The sequence below is a fragment of the Polypterus senegalus genome, chromosome 10 (assembly GCF_016835505.1).
Source record: "Polypterus senegalus isolate Bchr_013 chromosome 10, ASM1683550v1, whole genome shotgun sequence".
Taxonomy (NCBI): Eukaryota; Metazoa; Chordata; class Cladistia; order Polypteriformes; family Polypteridae; genus Polypterus; species Polypterus senegalus.
The window spans coordinates 24,492,853-24,505,193 of record NC_053163.1 but is presented as its reverse complement, the minus strand read 5'-3'; the positions used below and the strand labels follow the sequence as shown (position 1 = coordinate 24,505,193).

At 38.7% G+C, this 12,341-nt stretch overlaps 1 protein-coding gene across 2 annotated transcripts in view; it reads left to right on the top strand.

Moving 5' to 3' along the window:
* Positions 1-12,341, top strand: part of LOC120536964 (voltage-dependent T-type calcium channel subunit alpha-1I-like) — an 808,892-nt gene that overhangs the window by 501,914 nt on the left and 294,637 nt on the right. The gene's annotated exons all lie outside the window — the stretch shown is intronic.

Here is a 12,341-nt window from a genome sequence, read left to right as displayed (position 1 = left end):
ATATATATATATATATATATACTGTATATATATATATATTATATATATATAATGTGTGTGTGTGTTTACACACACACACAGTTTCTTTTAACTTGTTTCTCTGTCCATGTCTTTAAAGTAATACTCATTGCCATATCCATGCTCAAGTCTTTTCATTCTAAATGCCAGGTATCTTCCTTTTGTTTTCCACCTTGGCCATCTCTTAAATTAGTTGTTTTTTTATTTATTTAAGACAGCGTTTCCAGACAAGAACAACCTCCATATAATAAAAAAAGCAAGCTGCAGACACTTCAAATGTCTTCTCAACCTGCTCATTGAGCTCAATCAGCTACATCTTAGGGGGAAAACCAGCAGGGCATGGAGCCCAAAATAAATCACAACTGAAAGTGTTAGATGACTGGAATCACTATGAACCATGCAGTTCTAATCCCTAACCTAGGAAAATGGGCAACAATGGGAACAGGTCTGATGCTGGAGATTTCACTGTGGAAAAGTCATTCTGTTTACAATGCCACTTCTATGGAAGAAAATTATGAATACAGACACCCCCACGAAAGGCCCTGATTTAAGCAATAAAATACAGGCAGGAGAAAGCGTCAATCGTTATTCTTTATCTAAATCTCTGAAGAGGTAACAAGTGCAATACACGTTAGCCACATTTTACAAAGAAAAAAGTGTCTTCTGTGCTATATTTATACAATTCTTTGATTAGGTCACTACTCAAAAAAGGAATTCATTACATAATCAGAAAACATTTTAACATGATTGGTTATGCCAAGTTGGTAATGGGACTTCCAGATGTTGATACCTTAGATGACCACAATTTGATTGATAGTCCTGTTTGTTTAGGATGTACTTGACGTTTTGAATATATTATTTTTACTCTTATTTTAGGAGATATTTGAGTTTCTCAACATACACCTTGTTTCTCATGGTTTTAAGCAAAAGAACAATGGCTTACAAGTATAGATATATATTATGATCCAGCTGGGTACAAAAACAGGAACCTTAGTACTATAGAAAAATGGTTATGCCATAAATATAACATATTTCTCTTAAGGAGTTATATAAAATAACAAGAAATACATTTATCATAGCGAATAATTAAATAACAGCATCAGCTTTTAAGCGTAAGCTCAGAAGGATATGAGACTCAGACACATGCCAGGTGCACATTGGACCAGGATTCAAATTCAATTTTTACACTTCAAAGCACACTAGTGACCAAATAAACACAACATACACAAAAAGCAATTATGACAAGCATTTTATACACATTTAATTGTAAATTGAAGAATCTTTCAGCATTAGTTGGCTAAGGTGCTCTTAGTGCTTTGGCCATTGTCTTCTCTAGGTGCTGTCAGAGAGTGAAGTAATTTGGAGTGCAGAAGGCTATGCAGGGCTGTAGAAGTCCCAGGGATGAGCAGGCTGTGACGCTGAGGGTCTCACCATGCCGATCAGTCTGTTGGCCTTCTGAACGGCTGTAGTGTAAAGAGACTTGAGGCAACAGTAGATGCCACACACATGTATCCCTAGCACTGAAAATGACCCTTCTGAACAAGTTAAATCTTTAATATTTACAGGGAACAATAGTAAAAACTAGCCATCCCCTGCGGCTCCACTCGCGCAGTAGTGAAACAGGGCAGTGAGGAGGGCCCTGCCTGGCTCCCTACGCCTGGTGTCATGCTTCCCCCTCCCCTCAGCCTGCAGCCTCTGTCTTGGTGTGGCTTAGCGTGAATATATTGCTCCTGAAAGCGAACTATGGTCCTTAGCACAAGGGCAGAAGTCATAAAATCAACCGGACTGTTCAAGCAAATTATAGAAAAAAAAAAACAATCTAAATTCATTAAGTAGTTCTCTTTCGAAAAGCAGACAGACAGATATTGTATTTTATATATAGAGAGACTAGCCGTCCCCCACGGCTCTGCCAGCATATTAGTGAAACAGGACAGTGAGGTGGGCCCACCCCGGCTCCCCACTCCTGATGTCACGCTTCCCCCTGCCCTTCTCCTGCAGCCTCTGTCTCAGATTAGCATGAATATATCACTCCTGCAAGTGAGCTGTGATTCTTAGCACGATAAGAGAAGTCGCAAAATCAACCGGAATGTTCAAGCAAATTATAGAAAAAAACTTAAACTAAACCCGTTAAGTAGTTCTCTCGTGAAACGCGGACAGTTTGACAGACAGACGTTGGATTTTATATATAGAGAGAGAGATAAGTGCCTACCTTTGTGAGTCTGACTTTTTCTATTTTGAGAAGCTTCTCACACCCACACATCTGCATAAACAGGCTGGCTGTATTTGAATGAATTTTTCTGGCCAAGTGCAGGTGTATTAATGGAAGGGCTTACAAAAATTGGCTTGTGGGAAGTCAATGTACTTTGTGTGCTAGCTATGCTACCTGCCTAAAGTGGGTTGAAATCCAAATATTCAACACAAATCTCATTGTTAATGTTTGCAGTGCACCAGGTAAATAGGTGGGTAGATATGTGGGTAGATAGATATTTTTAGTATAGTTGGCAGGATAACACAGAGAGAAAGATTCATAGAGAGAGAGAGAGATACGTTTATTATCATTGCACAAAGTACAACAAAATGAATTGCTAGTCTTAATGGTAAATTCACAAATTAAAAGAACAATTAACAATATATATGTAACAATATACAATTAACTATATATATATATATATATATATATATATATATATACAGTATACTGTATGTATATGCATATACACACAAACAATCATAAATTACACATATGCACATGCATGCTTGTACACCGTGATAGATGGCCGGGGACTTTGCACGGCTGGGATGCCCTTTTGAGGAGAGGACCCGGGAAGTGGACATATCACCAGCAGTACCTCACCCGGGACACAAGAGGGTTTACATCACCACCAGAGGACACTTGGACAGCTCCGGAGCCATGGTCTACAGCACTTCCGGCACACCCGGAAGTGCTGCCAGAAGAGGAGCCATGCAGCACTTCCGCCACATCTGGAAGGGCCTCCTGGAACTTGATTGAGGAGGAACTGGAGCACTTCCAGCTGCGATATATCGAAGCCACCTCACTCCAGCAAGCGAGCTGGAGTCGGGTGGAAGAGGACGGAGCTTGCGAGAGGGGAGTGGAGGCGGTAGAAGAAGAGAAAGAGAGGACTGTGAGTCTTTACTGGTGATTGGTGCACTGTGCGTTGTGCAAGAACAAAATAAACATGTGTGTTCTGGACATTGTTGGTGTAATGGAAGGATTTTTCTCTGTAAAAAGCAAAGGTGAAATAAAGAGAGGGAGGGGGAATCAAGAAAGCAGATGGGCGTTAGTCGCTTCAGCGCAGAATCAGCTACAGAAACTAATGTTTTGGGAAAAACAGCCGGGAATGTTCTAAAGATACAGCCAAGGCTATGTAAGGAGTTGTTTTTCACTTCGAGAGGCTTTTTTCACATGTAAGCACATTACTGTGTCTTCTGGTATCAGGCACTAGTCTCAAGGCCGAGTAGAAGAAAAACATAGCGCCGTGTCCCGTGGAAGGAGGGGGTAGGCTGAAATTGATCACTTCTGCATACACTGCTTCCACGTAGGCGGCTTTTGGGCAAGGACACCTAATTAGTATATAAGGGAAGGTTCCGCCCTCAGTTTCTTTGGACACTCAACCGTGGGGAAAGGCGCACACCGCCTGGTCTTATCTGATAAAAGGCACATGGGTTGATCCTCTGACGAGACTGACATGCGGGCACCCTCAGTCTACTGGTCTAGGATGATGGCTCTGGGTCTTTTGATGTATGTTACTGTATGTATGTATGTTATTGTAAGTATAAGTTTGTCTCTTTAAGCATATATATTTATTTCTATAACCCATTCATATGTATTTATATGTTATAATTGAATAAGTAAATTTTATTGAAGTATCGGACCTCTGCTCTCTGATTTTTGCCTACTTATGTTTTAATCCCTTGAACCATTTTCCCAAAGCAAAACAGTTGGTCTGTGTGTGTAGCTGGGCTAATCTTCTACAACCCATTTAAAAATACTAATAAGGTATTGCACCATTGGTTATTGCCCAGATAAATAAAAAAAATTTTCAATGAAATTTAAACATGTGCTTCATGTTCTATTAGTATTATAGTGCTTGATCAAAGCAGCTAATTGTTGGTTCGATTTAGGATGTTGAGTTCATGTATAGCTGTGGGATAAAAACTGTCCTTAAATCTGTTAGTCCTTGCTATAATATACTGTTCCTATGGCAACTGCCCGAGGGCAGCAGGTCAAACAGATGGTGTCTGTCCCGGGTGAGATTCGTCTTTTAGTGTATTGGTTGCTCAACTGAGACAGTGACTGCTGAATAGATTCTCCAGTGAGGGCAGAGACCAGCCAATAATCATTTATGTATACAAGTAATGCAATGTGCATGTCTGATATAAGCCTTTTGTTATAGGAGTTGTAAAAGTGTCGTTAATATTTGTGATGTGCCATCTACTGGAAAAAAAAAATCAATGCATTTTATTACTTTAATGTTTGTGGTGTGCCACCTGTTGGAATGACAGACACACACTACCAGTCAAAAGTTTTAGAATGCCTCTGTTTTTCTTCAAATGTTATCACTTGAAATGCAATGGTTGATCTAAAATACTGGAAAGGTAAGCAGTAATATTGTCCAAGCAGCACTTCAGAGGGTGTACTAACACAGTCTGTTCCAACTCAGACAGAGGGTTTTTAAGTAATCAACAGAAGTTGGGACACCTGTGCAAATTGTTTGTTTGAACTTGCAAGGCTTAATTAACTTTATTTGCTGCAGAACATCTGTAGATTGTAGTCTTAGTTGTTTCCTGAAGAAGGGCTATTTGTAATATTCTGATATTTCCCTTTTTTCAGTTTTTTCTAACCTAAACTTTAAATTTAAACCTCTGGCATGTTAATGCTTACCTTTACACCATTTTAGGCCAATCATTGCATTTAAACTCATTAAATATGAGCTCCTAAAATGTCTGACTAGTAGTGTAGCAACTGGATAGACCCACAGACATTTATCCTTTTATCAAAGTGGGTCATATGCCCGTTGCAGTGTATGATTTTAGTTTGGTTGTCATTTTGAGTTAGTTTGTTTAGTCTTGGCAAGACCTAGCAAGATTTGTGGAGTATGTGCATCCCCCTCAACCTCAGAGAATCGTTGCACTTAGACTTTAAGGGAGGGTAGGTGGACAGGTAATTGCATTCCCCTTGTAAGGATGGCATTTGTCGTGGCCAAGGGTTGATCAAATGAAGCGCAGGATGCATCAAAGGAGTTTGCCAGTTGGCTCAGTGATTAGCTGTAAAGTGTAGACCGTGAATTTACCTGTATGAGCCAAGTTAGGATCCAGATTTGTTTTCTAGAGGAGTTTTAATGTTCTGTTTTGGGGTGAAAAAGTGTCAAACTGGGGTGTCTGGTCGCCTTATTGTGCCTTGTAAAAATATGCATAAAATTGATCTCCTGGTTCCAAATGGAATGTTGTATGCATGTAAAATGGAAGTCCCAGTGCCCCATGGAGTATCATGTGCCTTCTCAAAATGCACATAAAATCAAAGTCATGGTCCCACTTGGGGTATTGTGTGCCTTGTACAAATGCACATGTAATCAAAGTTTATCCCCTGTCACATTCCAGCCACCTAAAAACTGGACAAATAAAACAATGTGTTCAATTCAGGGATGCTAGGCATGAAACAGGGCACAATGCATAAAAACATCATGTTTAGTCAAGCAAGGGGGAGATGCATAGCCTGAAATTGGGACTGTCCCAGTCAAACAAGGACGTCTGGTCACCCTATTCTTTGGATAGTGAGAAAAGTGCAATTTAAATGTAAAGCATTATTATTTATTATTCTTTCAGCATCAGTCTAATGTTTGACCAAGTACAGTTGAAGAAAAAATAGTTAGAAGAATGACTATCACAAGGAACAAAACTAAAAAAAGATATAGAAACTCCAGCTTTGTTATCACATTAATGCTAACAAATGTTTGCCTATTTTCAGTATTTAGAACATTTTTGAAAATTTTAGCAACTAGCAACATTTAACAGTAAACCTTTCCAGTGAGTCCAGAGTTGCAACTAGGGAATCCAATCCCGGGCTCCCGTTTACTGAAACTGCTGTAATTTCCAGGAAACCGGGAACAGCCCAGTTCGCATATATAGCATGTAAAAGTGTAAAAATCGATCAAGAAATAACAGAGTTATAGTTGAAAACTGAAGACTTCATTGATGTCTGTCAGACAACAGCTTTGAACAGCAACTTGAAATTGCAATGCCTCAGTCCGTTGCATCACAGAATGATGACAAGAAACTGGATGCATCAGTAACAGCCGAAATGGCGGTGTTTCACAGCAACGGCAAACGCGGGCGTTGTTTAGAACAAGTGTATCTGTATCTGATGACTGTGCTGCCTACTTCAGTGGAGACAAAGCGTGCTTTCTCAGCAGCTGGCGTACTACACTGTAAAAAATACTGCGTTAAAATTACTTAAAAAAAATAAGGCAACAAATTACAAGCAATATTTTTGAGTAGATTTAATATACTGCACTATTGAGTAAACTTAATTTATTAATTAACTCAAATTTACCTAAAATAAATGAGTTTGATTAAATATAAGTAGTGGCAAAAATGGTTTTGTTTTACTCCGATTTTCATTTGAATTAAAGTACTCAAAAAAAGTGAGTATGCAACGCTGGACAGTAATGACTTAACAAATACATGCTAAAAATCCATATCTTTATTTATTTGAACATACAGAGATAGTCACAACAACAACGGAGTTATATTTTCAAAGGAAAATTTAATCAAATGTTTGAGGATAATTTTTACTGAATTAATGACATTCAAATGTCAATGAAAATTGTCTTTTCTTTTTTTAAACTTTCTTCAAAAAGTATATCTCAATCAAATAATGTCCCAGGAATGAGTGGTAAACGGGAAGGAAACAGAGAGTGGAAGCGTGAAATCCTGCAGCAGGCACCGACCGCTCTTCAAACACTTCCTGCATTTACGCCAACATGTCCTCTTAAATGAATGGCCGCCTTTTCACTACTTTTCAGTATGCGATAGCGAAAATCCTGAAATAAAATAATAGGATAAATAAATAAATCAGTGTTAAAAATTAACCAGAAAATACATGGCCTATGTAGAACACTAAATAAGATGTCAAATAATACCGTGACGGTTAGGCAAACGTCTTTATATGTTGTTTACAGGTCGTAGTTTAGGACAAACGCCATATCGTTCTCAAACTTATCTCAAAGTGTCATTTTCTTTTTCTGTGTAAATTAAAAGTTTTAAACGATAAAAAAAAAAAACATGTTAACATACGTAACTATCCGAGAAATGTGCTTGCTTTTTAAAGCAAACCAACGAGGTAAGTTGTTAGAAAGACGCTACCTTGCCCGCCATGTTTCCCACATGAAGGGAAAGTTTTCGTGAAAACAACAAATGCTTACATCTGTAACTATATGAGATGAAATTTTACTTATTCATTACGGAATTAATATGCTTTATACTTACACATTCGTAGTAAAATAGCTCTTATTATGAATAAGCGTTACAGCTGAATGCGTTGTTGTAAAGACCAAGAAATCCATGTTACAGGAAGTGCCGTGTCATTACATTTCGAGTTGAGAGGAAGTTCCCTGTCATTAAATTTAACTTAACTTAAATGTGTTCAATTCACAGTATATTTTTTTTTTACTTAGAATAAGTTATAAAAATGTTTACATTTTAAGAAAAATAATAAGTTAACATTATTCTTAATTTTTTTATTGAATTAGAATTAAAATAATCAAGAAAAAGGGTAAAACCCATTTTTATTAATTAAGGTAATGATTATTTTGCGTATAGTTAGCTATTTTTTATTATTATTTTTCACACATGCAAGATTTATTTTTTACAGTGTATGCACAAAATACTCTCTCGCCTGGACGACCGCGCACTGGACAAGTTATGCTTTCTACACTCTTATCACCGCTAATCACTACTACTATACTAGATCAGGGGTGCCCACAGTTTTTCGGCTTGTGAGCTACTTTTAAAATAACCAGGTCAAAATGATCTATCTACATTAAAAAGTATATATATATATATATATATATATATATATATATATATATATATATATATATATATATATATATATATATATATATACACACACTGAGTATACTTTATACATAAAATATATGTTGTCGTACCTTGCATAACTGAATAACCTTTATGGCACAATAACAATTCAATACATTTATGGTCACTACAGTATTTGGATTTGATCATCTTCATGTGGGAAAAGGCTGACTTGCATAAATGAGTAGAGCCGAATAATGCAGTCAAGGAGCTTTTGAGTGAAAAATGACGGCTGTCCGATTAACTGCGATTTTAGTTCCCTCTCTTTTCTCTTTCTCAGATCGGTTTTCGGAAGGAAGACAGTTTCATAGTTTTTATGAACAGCTCGAAAGTGCCTTTCCATATTTTCCTTCTTTGGAATAGAGAGAAAAGCCAAGCAAAATGACACCTTTTATTGGCTAACTAAAACGATTACAATATGCAAGCTTTCGAGGGGCCTGAGTTGCCTCGAAAGCTTGCATATTGTAATCTTTTTAGTTAGCCAATAAAAGGTGTCATTTTGCTTGGCTTTTCTCTACATTCATAATGGCTAACACGGTACAACACCCTAGTACTTCTTTGGAATAGCAATGATAGATTGACAGATCAGACAAACGCACTTCGATTGTGACATTGTGAGAGAAAAAAATCCTCTTCTAATTCCACATAAAGCTTATACCCTCCCCAAACATTTTTTTTTTAAATCCCTTCTTTAGTCGATATAAATTGGAAGGCTAACTAGATCACACCTGGAGTTTTGCAGTAGCTCGCGCGTTTGATCGTGCGTGCGGAATGACCAGTGTCTTAGAAGAAAGGAGATCTCAGACTGGCCTGTATGTCAATCAAATGACAAATGCCATAGGGTGGATATATGATAGACTACCTGTGCGCTCTACGGGTCCATCGCAATCGACGCATTGGGCACCCCTGAACTAGATACATGTACTTATATGACAGCATGAACTGCTTGTAGATAAGGTTATTCTTTTATTGGTGTCAACATACTGTAGTAGTTTTATTAAAAATAAGTGTTGATCATTCTAAAACCGTTCACATGTGAGATGCCCATGCACTGTGTCATCCCCGGATTACCGGGAATGACATGCAGGATTCCCGAATTCCTGGGAATGGATAAACCCGTCCGGGAATGGATACCCTAGTTGCAACCTCTCATCGTTTTGTTAAGTCACATCAGTTTGCAGCAGTGATTTCACTGGAATACACCTGTCACATGAAACACTTTCTTGCCCCTACTGATGACGTCCCTTGCCCCACCCCTTGATGCTGATTGGTCATCTGATTTGGCAGGATTAATGCACGCTCATGGAAAGAAATGCAAAAGAGTTCCAAACAGACACTGAGTAAAATGTAATGAATTTGCTTTGCTATTAATTAAGTCATATGGAGTGTTTGGTGTAATGGATGTGAATTTAAATAAAATACGTCTGTGTATTGCATTTCAGATTGGCACGAATGTTGCGTGTTATAGCAATTAATCATTGGATTGATTTCTTTTTAATCATGTCCAGAAAAGATTGTGTTAAAATGAATGTGGATTGTGTTTAAAATGTGGGCATGCATAATCTGCCTCGTGGAATAACAATTACTGTGTTACACATAGCACTTTTTTTGCAAATTATAACCCATCATGTAAACATTATGCTATATTGACCTTTACAGCTTTAGAGGTTTCTGATAAATTTGCAAATACTAAGTAAATGTTGTCGCAGTAGGGGGCAGTAGTGCTCCCTTGAACCCTCAGGTACCACGCCAAACACCTGGTAAAAGTGCTACAATTATTCTTTTTATTATAATAATGTGCACCAAGCTCCCTCCACTCCACTATATTCATGAACAACAATAACAATAATAAATCAACAATCCTCCACTCCCAGACGCGTTGCCCTCCTACCACCCAGCTCAGCTCAGTGTCTGGGAGTTCCCAGAGTCCTTTTATTCCTCCTGACCCGGAAGTCTTTCTGCCCAACAGTTGCACAAGTCCTTATTCCTTCCGGGTCAGAGTAAACAGTACTTTTCTTCACCCCGGAAGCCCGTCGCTCTTCCTGTGATGAACTTCTGGGTCATGGTGCCCAAATGAGTCCATTGGCCTCCCGACAGCGACTCCCAGTGGCCCCCAAGGTATCCAGCAGGGCTGTGTATAAAAACTACATAGTCCATGAGGCCCTGCTGGAATTCGGGGCCCATATATGCTCTCGGGAGAGCTCCTCCTAGCGGCCAGGGGGTGAGTGCCGGAGTAAAATGCCGGCAATCCACCACAATGTGTATCCATTTCTTCCAGTGTGCTGCCCGATTTTCAATGTACAACAGCTTTTTGACTCCATCAGTCCATCTTATTTCATTCTGACCAATGAATTTCAACAGAAAAAGGGCTGTTCTAATCAGAAGTAGTAAATGCACACGTGCCTGGTAACACCAGTTAGAGGAAATTTCATTGGTGTTTACTGGACCAAAGAGGCTGAGATTAAAATCAGCCTTGGATAGTATTAGAGGTGAGAACCTGCACTCGTCATCAGCCGCAGATATCCTGGGATGTGAGGTGATGAAAGTCTTGCAAATGAGCAACTCCGAGCCGTGATCCCATAGCATTTACTGAAACTGCATAAAAAGTGTATGCCAAGCAAACGTATCAAAAGAGGCGAATTTAAACTATCAACGTTTTAGCTCAGAAACCTTAAAAATAAGAAAAGCAAGCAGAAACATGTCTTTGTTCTTGGCAGTAAAAATAAATCTGTTGTAGTCTGCGTCACTTGTTTTCCATTAATTAACTTGGAAGAGCCTTGTGCATCGATTGTCTGTTTGCTGCATCATGAGATTGAATGCTTTTAGTTTTGCCTACACAGAATTCAACACTTCAAGGAGGTTTTTTGAAAGCTGGTCTGAAGAAGAACCGACTCTAAAATACATAACAATCCAACGGCTTTAAAATATTTTATAGCTTTCTTATTCAAGGTTTATGCCTCTGTATAGTATAAGGAAACATGTAGAAAGGAACTGCTGACCTGGGAAAATATGACAAACCGTGTATGTCTGCTGCGGTATGCTGTAACTACTGGGGGTCAAAGTTCTAGCAAAGAATTTAAGTGTTTAAGAAATAGTGACATTATAAGTACATTTCACAGCTGTATGGGTCACAGCCAGTCCTAGGAGTGCTGGGAGCAAGGCAGAGACCCTGAATAGGGTGCCCTTCAATTGCAGAGCTAATTCATGCACAAGCCCATGGGGACAACTTAAAATTTCAAATGAACCTAATGTAAAAGTGTTTGGGCTATAGGAGGACATGGAAGAACAATTAAACACTGCATACTGTAGACAATGACTAGAACCAGGACTCAATCCCACTGTAATGGAACTGTCAGGCAGCAGAATTAACTTAGTGCCACTTAGAGATTAAGGAGAAGAATGCCACGCTGTTTAGTAGATTTAGGGAGCATTAGAAGGCTACCAGTCCAGAGGTAAGGTCAGAATCATTCATGTCTTTTATTACTGTACATTTCAACTGCTTATTGTATCATTATTAATTCAATATATATACACTGCAATAAACGGACACAAAGTTGCATAAAGGTTTGGGGTTTTCCAGCCCCGTATACCGTACAGTTTTCAGAAAACAAATAAAGCGGTCAGTGATATGACTTGTCACCATTACAACAGACAGAAAGCATATGATGGAGAGGCCATTTATAGGGTGGGACCAGAAACTGGCAAATGGAATGCTGGGAAGGAACCGAGGTGCTGTATGGGAGCCATGACGTCATCAGGAGGGGGCCGGAGGAAAGGATGAAATGCGGAAGTGGTGGCGCGTGGTTTAGGGAATTTGTGCAAAGTTATGGCAGCGTTGCTTCTGCCTTTCTGTGAACACAAAAAATAAGAAACATTAGTTCCTTGCCTTTGTCCCTTGGCACGATATTTTACGTTGCTCGTCTGCAAAATGACATACGTTTCACATTCAGTGACATTTTCACCGTTCACGTCAGAAGAAAGGTGTTTATTTTCTGTCTTGAAGCATTAACTCCACATATGCCTGCATCTCATTTAGTATTTAAATAAAGATCTGTATTGGAAAAAAAAACAAAACACCAGAAGTGTGCATATCATCATCTAGGATAAGGTTGCTGGCAGCAGTGCGTTTCTGTACATACTGAGTATTCTTGTATAGAAAATACAGTAATGTGCACGATGGTGTGTTTTAGTGTTTCTTTGTACAT